This window comes from Hordeum vulgare, chromosome 2H (assembly GCF_904849725.1).
Source record: "Hordeum vulgare subsp. vulgare chromosome 2H, MorexV3_pseudomolecules_assembly, whole genome shotgun sequence".
NCBI classification, from domain to species: domain Eukaryota; kingdom Viridiplantae; phylum Streptophyta; class Magnoliopsida; order Poales; family Poaceae; genus Hordeum; species Hordeum vulgare.
In genome coordinates, this window is record NC_058519.1 from 575,560,169 (window position 1) to 575,572,668 (window position 12,500).

Here is a 12,500-nt window from a genome sequence, read left to right on the forward strand (position 1 = left end):
TTTTCCCAGCGCGCTTGACACCCAACGACTAGTAGTAGTAGTAGTAGTAGTAGTAGGGGCAAGCATAAGGAACAAATAGATAGTTGCATGTCGGATGCGATCATACCAGCACTAAAGCACCGAAGCCCATCAGAACTCCGAAGTTAAGCGTGCTTGGGCGAGAGAAGTACTAGGATGGGTGACCTCCTGGGAAGTCCTCGTGTTGCATTCCCCTTTTTAAATATATTTTTGCGCCACGTGACAAGGATGACGCGGGAGCGTGATCTATATGACCTCATTTTCTTATTTTTGACGATTACTGTGTGACTTTTCCCACCGCGCTTGACACCCAACGACTAGTAGTAGTAGTAGTAGTAGGGGCAAGCATAAGGAACAAATAGATAGTTGCATGTCGGATGCGATCATACCAGCACTAAAGCACCGGATCCCATCAGAACTCCGAAGTTAAGCGTGCTTGGGCGAGAGTAGTACTAGGATGGGTGACCTCCTGGGAAGTCCTCGTGGTGCATTCCCCTTTTTAAATATATTTTTGCGCCACGTGACAAGGATGACGCGGGACCGTGATCTATATGACCTCATTTTCTTATTTTTGACGATTACTGTGTGACTTTTCCCACCGCGCTTGACACCCAACGACTAGTAGTAGTAGTAGTAGTAGTAGTAGGGGCAAGCATAAGGAACAAATAGATAGTTGCATGTCGGATGCGATCATACCAGCACTAAAGCATCGGATCCCATCAGAACTCCGAAGTTAAGCGTGCTTGGGCGAGAGTAGTACTAGGATGGGTGACCTCCTGGGAAGTCCTCGTGTTGCATTCCTCTTTTTAAATATATTTTTGCGCCACGTGACAAGGATGACGCGGGAGCGTGATCTATATGACCTCATTTTCTTATTTTTGACGATTACTGTGTGACTTTTCCCACCGCGCTTGACACCCAATGACTAGTAGTCGTAGTATTAGTAGTAGTAGGGGCAAGCATAAGGAACAAATAGATAGTTGCATGTCGGATGCGATCATACCAGCACTAAAGCACCGGATCCCATCAGAACTCCGAAGTTAAGCGTGCTTGGGCGAGAGTAGTACTAGGATGGGTGACCTCCTGGGAAGTCCTCGTGGTGCATTCCCCTTTTTAAATATATTTTTGCGCCACGTGACAAGGATGACGCGGGACCGTGATCTATATGACCTCATTTTCTTATTTTTGACGATTACTGTGTGACTTTTCCCACCGCGCTTGACACCCAACGACTACTACTACTACTAGTAGTAGTAGTAGTAGTAGTAGTAGTAGTAGTAGTAGTAGCAGTAGTAGTAGTAGTAGTAGTAGTAGTAGTAGCAGTAGTAGTAGTAGTAGTAGTAGTAGGGGCAAGCATAAGGAACAAATAGATAGTTGCATGTCGGATGCGATCATACCAGCACTAAAGCACCGTATCCCATCAGAACTTTGAAGTTAAGCGTGCTTGGGCGAGAGTAGTACTAGGATGGGTGACCTCCTGGGAAGTCCTCGTGTTGCATTCCCCTTTTTAAATATATTTTTGCGCCACGTGACAAGGATGACGCGGGACCGTGATCTATATGACCTCATTTTCTTATTTTTGACGATTACTGTGTGACTTTTCCCACCGCGCTTGACACCCAACGACTAGTAGTAGTAGTAGTAGTAGGGGCAAGCATAAGGAACAAATAGATAGTTGCATGTCGGATGCGATCATACCAGCACTAAAGCACCGGATCCCATCAGAACTCCGAAGTTAAGCGTGCTTGGGCGAGAGTAGTACTAGGATGGGTGACCTCCTGGGAAGTCCTCGTGGTGCATTCCCCTTTTTAAATATATTTTTGCGCCACGTGACAAGGATGACGCGGGACCGTGATCTATATGACCTCATTTTCTTATTTTTGACGATTACTGTGTGACTTTTCCCACCGCGCTTGACACCCAACGACTAGTAGTAGTAGTAGTAGTAGTAGTAGGGGCAAGCATAAGGAACAAATAGATAGTTGCATGTCGGATGCGATCATACCAGCACTAAAGCATCGGATCCCATCAGAACTCCGAAGTTAAGCGTGCTTGGGCGAGAGTAGTACTAGGATGGGTGACCTCCTGGGAAGTCCTCGTGTTGCATTCCTCTTTTTAAATATATTTTTGCGCCACGTGACAAGGATGACGCGGGAGCGTGATCTATATGACCTCATTTTCTTATTTTTGACGATTACTGTGTGACTTTTCCCACCGCGCTTGACACCCAATGACTAGTAGTCGTAGTATTAGTAGTAGTAGGGGCAAGCATAAGGAACAAATAGATAGTTGCATGTCGGATGCGATCATACCAGCACTAAAGCACCGGATCCCATCAGAACTCCGAAGTTAAGCGTGCTTGGGCGAGAGTAGTACTAGGATGGGTGACCTCCTGGGAAGTCCTCGTGGTGCATTCCCCTTTTTAAATATATTTTTGCGCCACGTGACAAGGATGACGCGGGACCGTGATCTATATGACCTCATTTTCTTATTTTTGACGATTACTGTGTGACTTTTCCCACCGCGCTTGACACCCAACGACTACTACTACTACTAGTAGTAGTAGTAGTAGTAGTAGTAGTAGTAGTAGTAGTAGTAGCAGTAGTAGTAGTAGTAGTAGTAGTAGTAGCAGTAGTAGTAGTAGTAGTAGTAGTAGTAGGGGCAAGCATAAGGAACAAATAGATAGTTGCATGTCGGATGCGATCATACCAGCACTAAAGCACCGTATCCCATCAGAACTTTGAAGTTAAGCGTGCTTGGGCGAGAGTAGTACTAGGATGGGTGACCTCCTGGGAAGTCCTCGTGTTGCATTCCCCTTTTTAAATATATTTTTGCGCCACGTGACAAGGATGACGCGGGACCGTGATCTATATGACCTCATTTTCTTATTTTTGACGATTACTGTGTGACTTTTCCCACCGCGCTTGACACCCAACGACTAGTAGTAGTAGTAGTAGTAGTAGTAGTAGTAGTAGTAGTAGTAGTAGTAGTAGTAGTAGTAGTAGTAGTAGTAGTAGTAGTAGTAGTAGTAGTAGTAGTAGTAGTAGTAGTAGTAGTAGTAGGGGCAAGCATAAGGAACAAATAGATAGTTGCATGTCGGATGCGATCATACCAGCACTAAAGCACCGGATCCCATCAGAACTCCGAAGTTAAGCGTGCTTGGGCGAGAGTAGTACTAGGATGGGTGACCTCCTGGGAAGTCCTCGTGGTGCATTCCCCTTTTTAAATATATTTTTGCGCCACGTGACAAGGATGACGCGGGACCGTGATCTATATGACCTCATTTTCTTATTTTTGACGATTACTGTGTGACTTTTCCCACCGCGCTTGACACCCAACGACTAGTAGTAGTAGTAGTAGTAGTAGTAGTAGTAGTAGTAGTAGTAGTAGTAGTAGTAGTAGTAGTAGTAGTAGTAGTAGTAGTAGTAGTAGTAGGGGCAATCATAAGGAACAAATAGATAGTTGCATGTCGGATGCGATCATACCAGCACTAAAGCACCGTATCCCATCAGAACTCCGAAGTTAAGCGTGCTTGGGCGAGAGTAGTACTAGGATGGGTGACCTCCTGGGAAGTCCTCGTGTTGCATTCCCCTTTTTAAATATATTTTTGCGCCACGTGACAAGGATGACGCGGGAGCGTGATCTATATGACCTCATTTTCTTATTTTTGACGATTACTGTGTGACTTTTCCCACCGCGCTTGACACCCAACGACTAGTAGTAGTAGTAGTAGTAGGGGCAAGCATAAGGAACAAATAGATAGTTGCATGTCGGATGCGATCATACCAGCACTAAAGCACCGGATCCCATCAGAACTCCGAAGTTAAGCGTGCTTGGGCGAGAGTAGTACTAGGATGGGTGACCTCCTGGGAAGTCCTCGTGTTGCATTCCCCTTTTTAAATATATTTTTGCGCCACGTGACAAGGATGACGCGGGAGCGTGATCTATATGACCTCATTTTCTTATTTTTGACGATTACTGTGTGACTTTTCCCACCGCGCTTGACACCCAACGACTAGTAGTAGTAGTATTAGTAGTAGTAGGGGCAAGCATAAGGAACAAATAGATAGTTGCATGTCGGATGCGATCATACCAGCACTAAAGCACCGGATCCCATCAGAACTCCGAAGTTAAGCGTGCTTGGGCGAGAGTAGTACTAGGATGGGTGACCTCCTGGGAAGTCCTCGTGGTGCATTCCCCTTTTTAAATATATTTTTGCGCCACGTGACAAGGATGACGCGGGACCGTGATCTATATGACCTCATTTTCTTATTTTTGACGATTACTGTGTGACTTTTCCCACCGCGCTTGACACCCAACGACTAGTAGTAGTAGTAGTAGTAGTAGTAGTAGTAGTAGTAGGGGCAATCATAAGGAACAAATAGATAGTTGCATGTCGGATGCGATCATACCAGCACTAAAGCACCGTATCCCATCAGAACTCCGAAGTTAAGCGTGCTTGGGCGAGAGTAGTACTAGGATGGGTGACCTCCTGGGAAGTCCTCGTGTTGCATTCCCCTTTTTAAATATATTTTTGCGCCACGTGACAAGGATGACGCGGGACCGTGATCTATATGACCTCATTTTCTTATTTTTGACGATTACTGTGTGACTTTTTCCACCGCGCTTGACACCCAACGACTAGTAGTAGTAGTAGTAGTAGTAGTAGTAGTAGTAGTAGTAGTAGTAGTAGGGGCAAGCATAAGGAACAAATAGATAGTTGCATGTCGGATGCGATCATACCAGCACTAAAGCATCTATATGACCTCATTTTCTTATTTTTGACGATTACTGTGTGACTTTTCCCACCGCGCTTGACACCCAACGACTAGTAGTAGTAGTAGTAGTAGTAGGGGCAAGCATAAGGAACAAATAGATAGTTGCATGTCGGATGCGATCATACCAGCACTAAAGCACCGTATCCCATCAGAACTCCGAAGTTAAGCGTGCTTGGGCGAGAGTAGTACTAGGATGGGTGACCTCCTGGGAAGTCCTCGTGTTGCATTCCCCTTTTTAAATATATTTTTGCGCCACGTGACAAGGATGACGCGGGACCGTGATCTATATGACCTCATTTTCTTATTTTTGACGATTACTGTGTGACTTTTTCCACCGCGCTTGACACCCAACGACTAGTAGTAGTAGTAGTAGTAGTAGTAGTAGTAGTAGTAGTAGTAGTAGTAGGGGCAAGCATAAGGAACAAATAGATAGTTGCATGTCGGATGCGATCATACCAGCACTAAAGCATCTATATGACCTCATTTTCTTATTTTTGACGATTACTGTGTGACTTTTCCCACCGCGCTTGACACCCAACGACTAGTAGTAGTAGTAGTAGTAGTAGGGGCAAGCATAAGGAACAAATAGATAGTTGCATGTCGGATGCGATCATACCAGCACTAAAGCACCGGATCCTATCAGAACTCCGAAGTTAAGCGTGCTTGGGCGAGAGTAGTACTAGGATGGGTGACCTCCTGGGAAGTCCTCGTGGTGCATTCCCCTTTTTAAATATATTTTTGCGCCACGTGACAAGGATGACGCGGGACCGTGATCTATATGACCTCATTTTCTTATTTTTGACGATTACTGTGTGACTTTTCCCACCGCGCTTGACACCCAACGACTAGTAGTAGTAGTAGTAGTAGTAGTAGTAGGGGCAAGCATAAGGAACAAATAGATAGTTGCATGTCGGATGCGATCATACCAGCACTAAAGCACCGGATCCCATCAGAACTCCGAAGTTAAGCGTGCTTGGGCGAGATTAGTACTAGGATGGGTGACCTCCTGGGAAGTCCTCGTGGTGCATTCCCCTTTTTAAATATATTTTTGCGCCACGTGACAAGGATGACGCGGGACCGTGATCTATATGACCTCATTTTCTTATTTTTGACGATTACTGTGTGACTTTTCCCACCGCGCTTGACACCCAACGACTAGTAGTAGTAGTAGTAGTAGTAGGGGCAAGCATAAGGAACAAATAGATAGTTGTATGTCGGATGCGATCATACCAGCACTAAAGCACCGGATCCCATCAGAACTCCAAAGTTAAGCGTGCTTGGGCGAGAGTAGTAGTAGGATGGGTGACCTCCTGGGAAGTCCTCGTGTTGCATTCCCCTTTTTAAATATATTTTTGCGCCACGTGACAAGGATGACGCGGGACCGTGATCTATATGACCTCATTTTCTTATTTTTGACGATTACAGTGTGACTTTTCCCAGCGCGCTTGACACCCAACGACTAGTAGTAGTAGTAGTAGTAGTAGGGGCAAGCATAAGGAACAAATAGATAGTTGCATGTCGGATGCGATCATACCAGCACTAAAGCACCGAAGCCCATCAGAACTCCGAAGTTAAGCGTGCTTGGGCGAGAGAAGTACTAGGATGGGTGACCTCCTGGGAAGTCCTCGTGTTGCATTCCCCTTTTTAAATATATTTTTGCGCCACGTGACAAGGATGACGCGGGAGCGTGATCTATATGACCTCATTTTCTTATTTTTGACGATTACTGTGTGACTTTTCCCACCGCGCTTGACACCCAACGACTAGTAGTAGTAGTAGTAGTAGGGGCAAGCATAAGGAACAAATAGATAGTTGCATGTCGGATGCGATCATACCAGCACTAAAGCACCGGATCCCATCAGAACTCCGAAGTTAAGCGTGCTTGGGCGAGAGTAGTACTAGGATGGGTGACCTCCTGGGAAGTCCTCGTGGTGCATTCCCCTTTTTAAATATATTTTTGCGCCACGTGACAAGGATGACGCGGGACCGTGATCTATATGACCTCATTTTCTTATTTTTGACGATTACTGTGTGACTTTTCCCACCGCGCTTGACACCCAACGACTAGTAGTAGTAGTAGTAGTAGTAGTAGGGGCAAGCATAAGGAACAAATAGATAGTTGCATGTCGGATGCGATCATACCAGCACTAAAGCATCGGATCCCATCAGAACTCCGAAGTTAAGCGTGCTTGGGCGAGAGTAGTACTAGGATGGGTGACCTCCTGGGAAGTCCTCGTGTTGCATTCCTCTTTTTAAATATATTTTTGCGCCACGTGACAAGGATGACGCGGGAGCGTGATCTATATGACCTCATTTTCTTATTTTTGACGATTACTGTGTGACTTTTCCCACCGCGCTTGACACCCAATGACTAGTAGTCGTAGTATTAGTAGTAGTAGGGGCAAGCATAAGGAACAAATAGATAGTTGCATGTCGGATGCGATCATACCAGCACTAAAGCACCGGATCCCATCAGAACTCCGAAGTTAAGCGTGCTTGGGCGAGAGTAGTACTAGGATGGGTGACCTCCTGGGAAGTCCTCGTGGTGCATTCCCCTTTTTAAATATATTTTTGCGCCACGTGACAAGGATGACGCGGGACCGTGATCTATATGACCTCATTTTCTTATTTTTGACGATTACTGTGTGACTTTTCCCACCGCGCTTGACACCCAACGACTACTACTACTACTAGTAGTAGTAGTAGTAGTAGTAGTAGTAGTAGTAGTAGTAGTAGTAGTAGTAGTAGCAGTAGTAGTAGTAGTAGTAGTAGTAGGGGCAAGCATAAGGAACAAATAGATAGTTGCATGTCGGATGCGATCATACCAGCACTAAAGCACCGTATCCCATCAGAACTTTGAAGTTAAGCGTGCTTGGGCGAGAGTAGTACTAGGATGGGTGACCTCCTGGGAAGTCCTCGTGTTGCATTCCCCTTTTTAAATATATTTTTGCGCCACGTGACAAGGATGACGCGGGACCGTGATCTATATGACCTCATTTTCTTATTTTTGACGATTACTGTGTGACTTTTCCCACCGCGCTTGACACCCAACGACTAGTAGTAGTAGTAGTAGTAGTAGTAGTAGTAGTAGTAGTAGTAGTAGTAGTAGTAGTAGTAGTAGTAGTAGTAGTAGTAGTAGTAGTAGTAGTAGTAGTAGTAGTAGTAGTAGTAGTAGGGGCAAGCATAAGGAACAAATAGATAGTTGCATGTCGGATGCGATCATACCAGCACTAAAGCACCGGATCCCATCAGAACTCCGAAGTTAAGCGTGCTTGGGCGAGAGTAGTACTAGGATGGGTGACCTCCTGGGAAGTCCTCGTGTTGCATTCCCCTTTTTAAATATATTTTTGGCCACGTGACAAGGATGACGCGGGAGCGTGATCTATATGACCTCATTTTCTTATTTTTGACGATTACTGTGTGACTTTTCCCACCGCGCTTGACACCCAACGACTAGTAGTAGTAGTAGTAGTAGGGGCAAGCATAAGGAACAAATAGATAGTTGCATGTCGGATGCGATCATACCAGCACTAAAGCACCGGATCCCATCAGAACTCCGAAGTTAAGCGTGCTTGGGCGAGAGTAGTACTAGGATGGGTGACCTCCTGGGAAGTCCTCGTGTTGCATTCCCCTTTTTAAATATATTTTTGCGCCACGTGACAAGGATGACGCGGGAGCGTGATCTATATGACCTCATTTTCTTATTTTTGACGATTACTGTGTGACTTTTCCCACCGCGCTTGACACCCAACGACTAGTAGTAGTAGTATTAGTAGTAGTAGGGGCAAGCATAAGGAACAAATAGATAGTTGCACGTCGGATGCGATCATACCAGCACTAAAGCACCGGATCCCATCAGAACTCCGAAGTTAAGCGTGCTTGGGCGAGAGTAGTACTAGGATGGGTGACCTCCTGGGAAGTCCTCGTGGTGCATTCCCCTTTTTAAATATATTTTTGCGCCACGTGACAAGGATGACGCGGGACCGTGATCTATATGACCTCATTTTCTTATTTTTGACGATTACTGTGTGACTTTTCCCACCGCGCTTGACACCCAACGACTAGTAGTAGTAGTAGTAGTAGTAGTAGTAGTAGTAGTAGTAGTAGTAGTAGTAGTAGTAGGGGCAATCATAAGGAACAAATAGATAGTTGCATGTCGGATGCGATCATACCAGCACTAAAGCACCGTATCCCATCAGAACTCCGAAGTTAAGCGTGCTTGGGCGAGAGTAGTACTAGGATGGGTGACCTCCTGGGAAGTCCTCGTGTTGCATTCCCCTTTTTAAATATATTTTTGCGCCACGTGACAAGGATGACGCGGGACCGTGATCTATATGACCTCATTTTCTTATTTTTGACGATTACTGTGTGACTTTTTCCACCGCGCTTGACACCCAACGACTAGTAGTAGTAGTAGTAGTAGTAGTAGTAGTAGTAGTAGTAGTAGTAGTAGGGGCAAGCATAAGGAACAAATAGATAGTTGCATGTCGGATGCGATCATACCAGCACTAAAGCATCTATATGACCTCATTTTCTTATTTTTGACGATTACTGTGTGACTTTTCCCACCGCGCTTGACACCCAACGACTAGTAGTAGTAGTAGTAGTAGGGGCAAGCATAAGGAACAAATAGATAGTTGCATGTCGGATGCGATCATACCAGCACTAAAGCACCGGATCCTATCAGAACTCCGAAGTTAAGCGTGCTTGGGCGAGAGTAGTACTAGGATGGGTGACCTCCTGGGAAGTCCTCGTGGTGCATTCCCCTTTTTAAATATATTTTTGCGCCACGTGACAAGGATGACGCGGGACCGTGATCTATATGACCTCATTTTCTTATTTTTGACGATTACTGTGTGACTTTTCCCACCGCGCTTGACACCCAACGACTAGTAGTAGTAGTAGTAGTAGTAGTAGGGGCAAGCATAAGGAACAAATAGATAGTTGCATGTCGGATGCGATCATACCAGCACTAAAGCACCGGATCCCATCAGAACTCCGAAGTTAAGCGTGCTTGGGCGAGAGTAGTACTAGGATGGGTGACCTCCTGGGAAGTCCTCGTGGTGCATTCCCCTTTTTAAATATATTTTTGCGCCACGTGACAAGGATGACGCGGGACCGTGATCTATATGACCTCATTTTCTTATTTTTGACGATTACTGTGTGACTTTTCCCACCGCGCTTGACACCCAACGACTAGTAGTAGTAGTAGTAGTAGTAGGGGCAAGCATAAGGAACAAATAGATAGTTGTATGTCGGATGCGATCATACCAGCACTAAAGCACCGGATCCCATCAGAACTCCAAAGTTAAGCGTGCTTGGGCGAGAGTAGTAGTAGGATGGGTGACCTCCTGGGAAGTCCTCGTGTTGCATTCCCCTTTTTAAATATATTTTTGCGCCACGTGACAAGGATGACGCGGGACCGTGATCTATATGACCTCATTTTCTTATTTTTGACGATTACAGTGTGACTTTTCCCAGCGCGCTTGACACCCAACGACTAGTAGTAGTAGTAGTAGTAGTAGTAGTAGTAGGGGCAAGCATAAGGAACAAATAGATAGTTGCATGTCGGATGCGATCATACCAGCACTAAAGCACCGAAGCCCATCAGAACTCCGAAGTTAAGCGTGCTTGGGCGAGAGAAGTACTAGGATGGGTGACCTCCTGGGAAGTCCTCGTGTTGCATTCCCCTTTTTAAATATATTTTTGCGCCACGTGACAAGGATGACGCGGGAGCGTGATCTATATGACCTCATTTTCTTATTTTTGACGATTACTGTGTGACTTTTCCCACCGCGCTTGACACCCAACGACTAGTAGTAGTAGTAGTAGTAGGGGCAAGCATAAGGAACAAATAGATAGTTGCATGTCGGATGCGATCATACCAGCACTAAAGCACCGGATCCCATTAGAACTCCGAAGTTAAGCGTGCTTGGGCGAGAGTAGTACTAGGATGGGTGACCTCCTGGGAAGTCCTCGTGGTGCATTCCCCTTTTTAAATATATTTTTGCGCCACGTGACAAGGATGACGCGGGACCGTGATCTATATGACCTCATTTTCTTATTTTTGACGATTACTGTGTGACTTTTCCCACCGCGCTTGACACCCAACGACTAGTAGTGGTAGTAGTAGTAGTAGGGGCAAGCATAAGGAACAAATAGATAGTTGCATGTCGGATGCGATCATACCAGCACTAAAGCACCGGATCCCATCAGAACTCCGAAGTTAAGCGTGCTTGGGCGAGAGTAGTAGTAGGATGGGTGACCTCTTGGGAAGTCCTCGTGTTGCATTCCCCTTTTTAAATATATTTTTGCGCCACGTGACAAGGATGACGCGGGACCGTGATCTATATGACCTCATTTTCTTATTTTTGACGATTACAGTGTGACATTTCCCACCGCGCTTGACACCCAACGACTAGTAGTAGTAGTAGTAGTAGTAGTAGTAGTAGTAGTAGTAGTAGTAGTAGTAGTAGTAGTAGTAGTAGTAGGGGCAAGCATAAGGAACAAATAGATAGTTGCATGTCGGATGCGATCATACCAGCACTAAAGCACCGAAGCCCATCAGAACTCCGAAGTTAAGCGTGCTTGGGCGAGAGAAGTACTAGGATGGGTGACCTCCTGGGAAGTCCTCGTGTTGCATTCCCCTTTTTAAATATATTTTTGCGCCACGTGACAAGGATGACGCGGGAGCGTGATCTATATGACCTCATTTTCTTATTTTTGACGATTACTGTGTGACTTTTCCCACCGCGCTTGACACCCAACGACTAGTAGTAGTAGTACTAGTAGTAGTAGGGGCAAGCATAAGGAACAAATAGATAGTTGCATGTCGGATGCGATCATACCAGCACTAAAGCACCGGATCCCATCAGAACTCCGAAGTTAAGCGTGCTTGGGCGAGAGTAGTACTAGGATGGGTGACCTCCTGGGAAGACTCGTGGTTCATTCCCTTTTTTAAATATATTTTTGCGCCACGTGACAAGGATGACGCGGGACCGTGATCTATATGACCTCATTTTCTTATTTTTGACGATTACTGTGTGACTTTTCCCACCGCGCTTGACACCCAACGACTAGTAGTAGTAGTAGTAGTAGTAGTAGTAGGGGCAAGCATAAGGAACAAATAGATGGTTGCATGTCGGATGCGATCATACCAGCACTAAAGCACCGGATCCCATCAGAACTCCGAAGTTAAGCGTGCTTGGGCGAGAGTAGTACTAGGATGGGTGACCTCCTGGGAAGTCCTCGTGTTGCATTTCCCTTTTTAAATATATTTTGGCGCCACGTGACAAGGATGACGCGGGAGCGTGATCTATATGACCTCATTTTCTTATTTTTGACGATTACTGTGTGACTTTTCCCACCGCGCTTGACACCCAACGACTAGTAGTAGTAGTGGTAGTAGTAGTAGTAGTAGTAGGGGCAAGCATAAGGAACAAATAGATAGTTTCATGTCGGATGCGATCATACCAGCACTAAAGCACCGGATCCCATCAGAACTCCGAAGTTAAGCGTGCTTGGGTGAGAGTAGTACTAGGATGGGTGACCTCCTGGGAAGTCCTCGTGTTGCATTCCCCTTTTTAAATATATTTTTGCGCCACGTGACAAGGATGACGCGGGACCGTGATCTATATGACCTCATTTTCTTATTTTTGACGATTACTGTGTGACTTTTCCCACCGCGCTTGACACCCAACGACT

General features: G+C 45.6%; 37 non-coding genes across 37 annotated transcripts; all 37 read left to right on the forward strand.

Annotated features, from left to right (window-relative positions):
• The first annotated feature begins 92 nt into the window (after positions 1-92).
• Positions 93-211, forward strand: LOC123432492. Its single transcript, XR_006624071.1, has one exon. It is a non-coding gene; the product is annotated as a 5S ribosomal RNA (ribosomal RNA).
• Positions 212-393: 182 nt separating this feature from the next.
• LOC123436192 lies at positions 394-512 on the forward strand. The gene has a single exon (XR_006627425.1). It is a non-coding gene; the product is annotated as a 5S ribosomal RNA (ribosomal RNA).
• A 188-nt stretch (positions 513-700) lies between these two features.
• On the forward strand, positions 701-819 carry LOC123436389. The gene has a single exon (XR_006627615.1). It is a non-coding gene; the product is annotated as a 5S ribosomal RNA (ribosomal RNA).
• Positions 820-1,007: 188 nt separating this feature from the next.
• LOC123436193 lies at positions 1,008-1,126 on the forward strand. The gene has a single exon (XR_006627426.1). It is a non-coding gene; the product is annotated as a 5S ribosomal RNA (ribosomal RNA).
• A 275-nt stretch (positions 1,127-1,401) lies between these two features.
• LOC123431830 lies at positions 1,402-1,520 on the forward strand. Its single transcript, XR_006623418.1, has one exon. It is a non-coding gene; the product is annotated as a 5S ribosomal RNA (ribosomal RNA).
• Positions 1,521-1,702: 182 nt separating this feature from the next.
• On the forward strand, positions 1,703-1,821 carry LOC123436195. The gene has a single exon (XR_006627427.1). It is a non-coding gene; the product is annotated as a 5S ribosomal RNA (ribosomal RNA).
• A 188-nt stretch (positions 1,822-2,009) lies between these two features.
• LOC123436390 lies at positions 2,010-2,128 on the forward strand. The gene has a single exon (XR_006627616.1). It is a non-coding gene; the product is annotated as a 5S ribosomal RNA (ribosomal RNA).
• Positions 2,129-2,316: 188 nt separating this feature from the next.
• On the forward strand, positions 2,317-2,435 carry LOC123436196. Its single transcript, XR_006627428.1, has one exon. It is a non-coding gene; the product is annotated as a 5S ribosomal RNA (ribosomal RNA).
• Positions 2,436-2,713: 278 nt separating this feature from the next.
• Positions 2,714-2,832, forward strand: LOC123431832. The gene has a single exon (XR_006623420.1). It is a non-coding gene; the product is annotated as a 5S ribosomal RNA (ribosomal RNA).
• A 284-nt stretch (positions 2,833-3,116) lies between these two features.
• LOC123436197 lies at positions 3,117-3,235 on the forward strand. Its single transcript, XR_006627429.1, has one exon. It is a non-coding gene; the product is annotated as a 5S ribosomal RNA (ribosomal RNA).
• A 254-nt stretch (positions 3,236-3,489) lies between these two features.
• Positions 3,490-3,608, forward strand: LOC123438439. The gene has a single exon (XR_006629581.1). It is a non-coding gene; the product is annotated as a 5S ribosomal RNA (ribosomal RNA).
• Positions 3,609-3,790: 182 nt separating this feature from the next.
• On the forward strand, positions 3,791-3,909 carry LOC123437909. The gene has a single exon (XR_006629072.1). It is a non-coding gene; the product is annotated as a 5S ribosomal RNA (ribosomal RNA).
• Positions 3,910-4,097: 188 nt separating this feature from the next.
• On the forward strand, positions 4,098-4,216 carry LOC123436198. Its single transcript, XR_006627430.1, has one exon. It is a non-coding gene; the product is annotated as a 5S ribosomal RNA (ribosomal RNA).
• A 200-nt stretch (positions 4,217-4,416) lies between these two features.
• On the forward strand, positions 4,417-4,535 carry LOC123438440. Its single transcript, XR_006629582.1, has one exon. It is a non-coding gene; the product is annotated as a 5S ribosomal RNA (ribosomal RNA).
• A 372-nt stretch (positions 4,536-4,907) lies between these two features.
• Positions 4,908-5,026, forward strand: LOC123438441. Its single transcript, XR_006629583.1, has one exon. It is a non-coding gene; the product is annotated as a 5S ribosomal RNA (ribosomal RNA).
• Positions 5,027-5,398: 372 nt separating this feature from the next.
• Positions 5,399-5,517, forward strand: LOC123438731. The gene has a single exon (XR_006629856.1). It is a non-coding gene; the product is annotated as a 5S ribosomal RNA (ribosomal RNA).
• A 191-nt stretch (positions 5,518-5,708) lies between these two features.
• LOC123437103 lies at positions 5,709-5,827 on the forward strand. Its single transcript, XR_006628302.1, has one exon. It is a non-coding gene; the product is annotated as a 5S ribosomal RNA (ribosomal RNA).
• Positions 5,828-6,012: 185 nt separating this feature from the next.
• LOC123438224 lies at positions 6,013-6,131 on the forward strand. Its single transcript, XR_006629379.1, has one exon. It is a non-coding gene; the product is annotated as a 5S ribosomal RNA (ribosomal RNA).
• A 185-nt stretch (positions 6,132-6,316) lies between these two features.
• On the forward strand, positions 6,317-6,435 carry LOC123432493. The gene has a single exon (XR_006624072.1). It is a non-coding gene; the product is annotated as a 5S ribosomal RNA (ribosomal RNA).
• Positions 6,436-6,617: 182 nt separating this feature from the next.
• On the forward strand, positions 6,618-6,736 carry LOC123436199. Its single transcript, XR_006627432.1, has one exon. It is a non-coding gene; the product is annotated as a 5S ribosomal RNA (ribosomal RNA).
• A 188-nt stretch (positions 6,737-6,924) lies between these two features.
• LOC123436391 lies at positions 6,925-7,043 on the forward strand. Its single transcript, XR_006627617.1, has one exon. It is a non-coding gene; the product is annotated as a 5S ribosomal RNA (ribosomal RNA).
• Positions 7,044-7,231: 188 nt separating this feature from the next.
• On the forward strand, positions 7,232-7,350 carry LOC123436200. Its single transcript, XR_006627433.1, has one exon. It is a non-coding gene; the product is annotated as a 5S ribosomal RNA (ribosomal RNA).
• Positions 7,351-7,607: 257 nt separating this feature from the next.
• On the forward strand, positions 7,608-7,726 carry LOC123431833. The gene has a single exon (XR_006623422.1). It is a non-coding gene; the product is annotated as a 5S ribosomal RNA (ribosomal RNA).
• A 281-nt stretch (positions 7,727-8,007) lies between these two features.
• LOC123438025 lies at positions 8,008-8,126 on the forward strand. Its single transcript, XR_006629186.1, has one exon. It is a non-coding gene; the product is annotated as a 5S ribosomal RNA (ribosomal RNA).
• Positions 8,127-8,307: 181 nt separating this feature from the next.
• LOC123438141 lies at positions 8,308-8,426 on the forward strand. Its single transcript, XR_006629300.1, has one exon. It is a non-coding gene; the product is annotated as a 5S ribosomal RNA (ribosomal RNA).
• Positions 8,427-8,614: 188 nt separating this feature from the next.
• Positions 8,615-8,733, forward strand: LOC123436201. The gene has a single exon (XR_006627434.1). It is a non-coding gene; the product is annotated as a 5S ribosomal RNA (ribosomal RNA).
• Positions 8,734-8,954: 221 nt separating this feature from the next.
• On the forward strand, positions 8,955-9,073 carry LOC123438442. The gene has a single exon (XR_006629584.1). It is a non-coding gene; the product is annotated as a 5S ribosomal RNA (ribosomal RNA).
• Positions 9,074-9,442: 369 nt separating this feature from the next.
• On the forward strand, positions 9,443-9,561 carry LOC123438732. The gene has a single exon (XR_006629857.1). It is a non-coding gene; the product is annotated as a 5S ribosomal RNA (ribosomal RNA).
• Positions 9,562-9,749: 188 nt separating this feature from the next.
• Positions 9,750-9,868, forward strand: LOC123436202. Its single transcript, XR_006627435.1, has one exon. It is a non-coding gene; the product is annotated as a 5S ribosomal RNA (ribosomal RNA).
• Positions 9,869-10,053: 185 nt separating this feature from the next.
• Positions 10,054-10,172, forward strand: LOC123438225. Its single transcript, XR_006629380.1, has one exon. It is a non-coding gene; the product is annotated as a 5S ribosomal RNA (ribosomal RNA).
• A 194-nt stretch (positions 10,173-10,366) lies between these two features.
• LOC123432494 lies at positions 10,367-10,485 on the forward strand. The gene has a single exon (XR_006624074.1). It is a non-coding gene; the product is annotated as a 5S ribosomal RNA (ribosomal RNA).
• Positions 10,486-10,667: 182 nt separating this feature from the next.
• LOC123437157 lies at positions 10,668-10,786 on the forward strand. Its single transcript, XR_006628353.1, has one exon. It is a non-coding gene; the product is annotated as a 5S ribosomal RNA (ribosomal RNA).
• A 185-nt stretch (positions 10,787-10,971) lies between these two features.
• On the forward strand, positions 10,972-11,090 carry LOC123437038. Its single transcript, XR_006628241.1, has one exon. It is a non-coding gene; the product is annotated as a 5S ribosomal RNA (ribosomal RNA).
• A 233-nt stretch (positions 11,091-11,323) lies between these two features.
• Positions 11,324-11,442, forward strand: LOC123432496. Its single transcript, XR_006624075.1, has one exon. It is a non-coding gene; the product is annotated as a 5S ribosomal RNA (ribosomal RNA).
• A 188-nt stretch (positions 11,443-11,630) lies between these two features.
• Positions 11,631-11,748, forward strand: LOC123432798. The gene has a single exon (XR_006624367.1). It is a non-coding gene; the product is annotated as a 5S ribosomal RNA (ribosomal RNA).
• Positions 11,749-11,939: 191 nt separating this feature from the next.
• On the forward strand, positions 11,940-12,058 carry LOC123435373. Its single transcript, XR_006626627.1, has one exon. It is a non-coding gene; the product is annotated as a 5S ribosomal RNA (ribosomal RNA).
• Positions 12,059-12,255: 197 nt separating this feature from the next.
• On the forward strand, positions 12,256-12,374 carry LOC123436314. Its single transcript, XR_006627544.1, has one exon. It is a non-coding gene; the product is annotated as a 5S ribosomal RNA (ribosomal RNA).
• Positions 12,375-12,500: the final 126 nt, after the last annotated feature.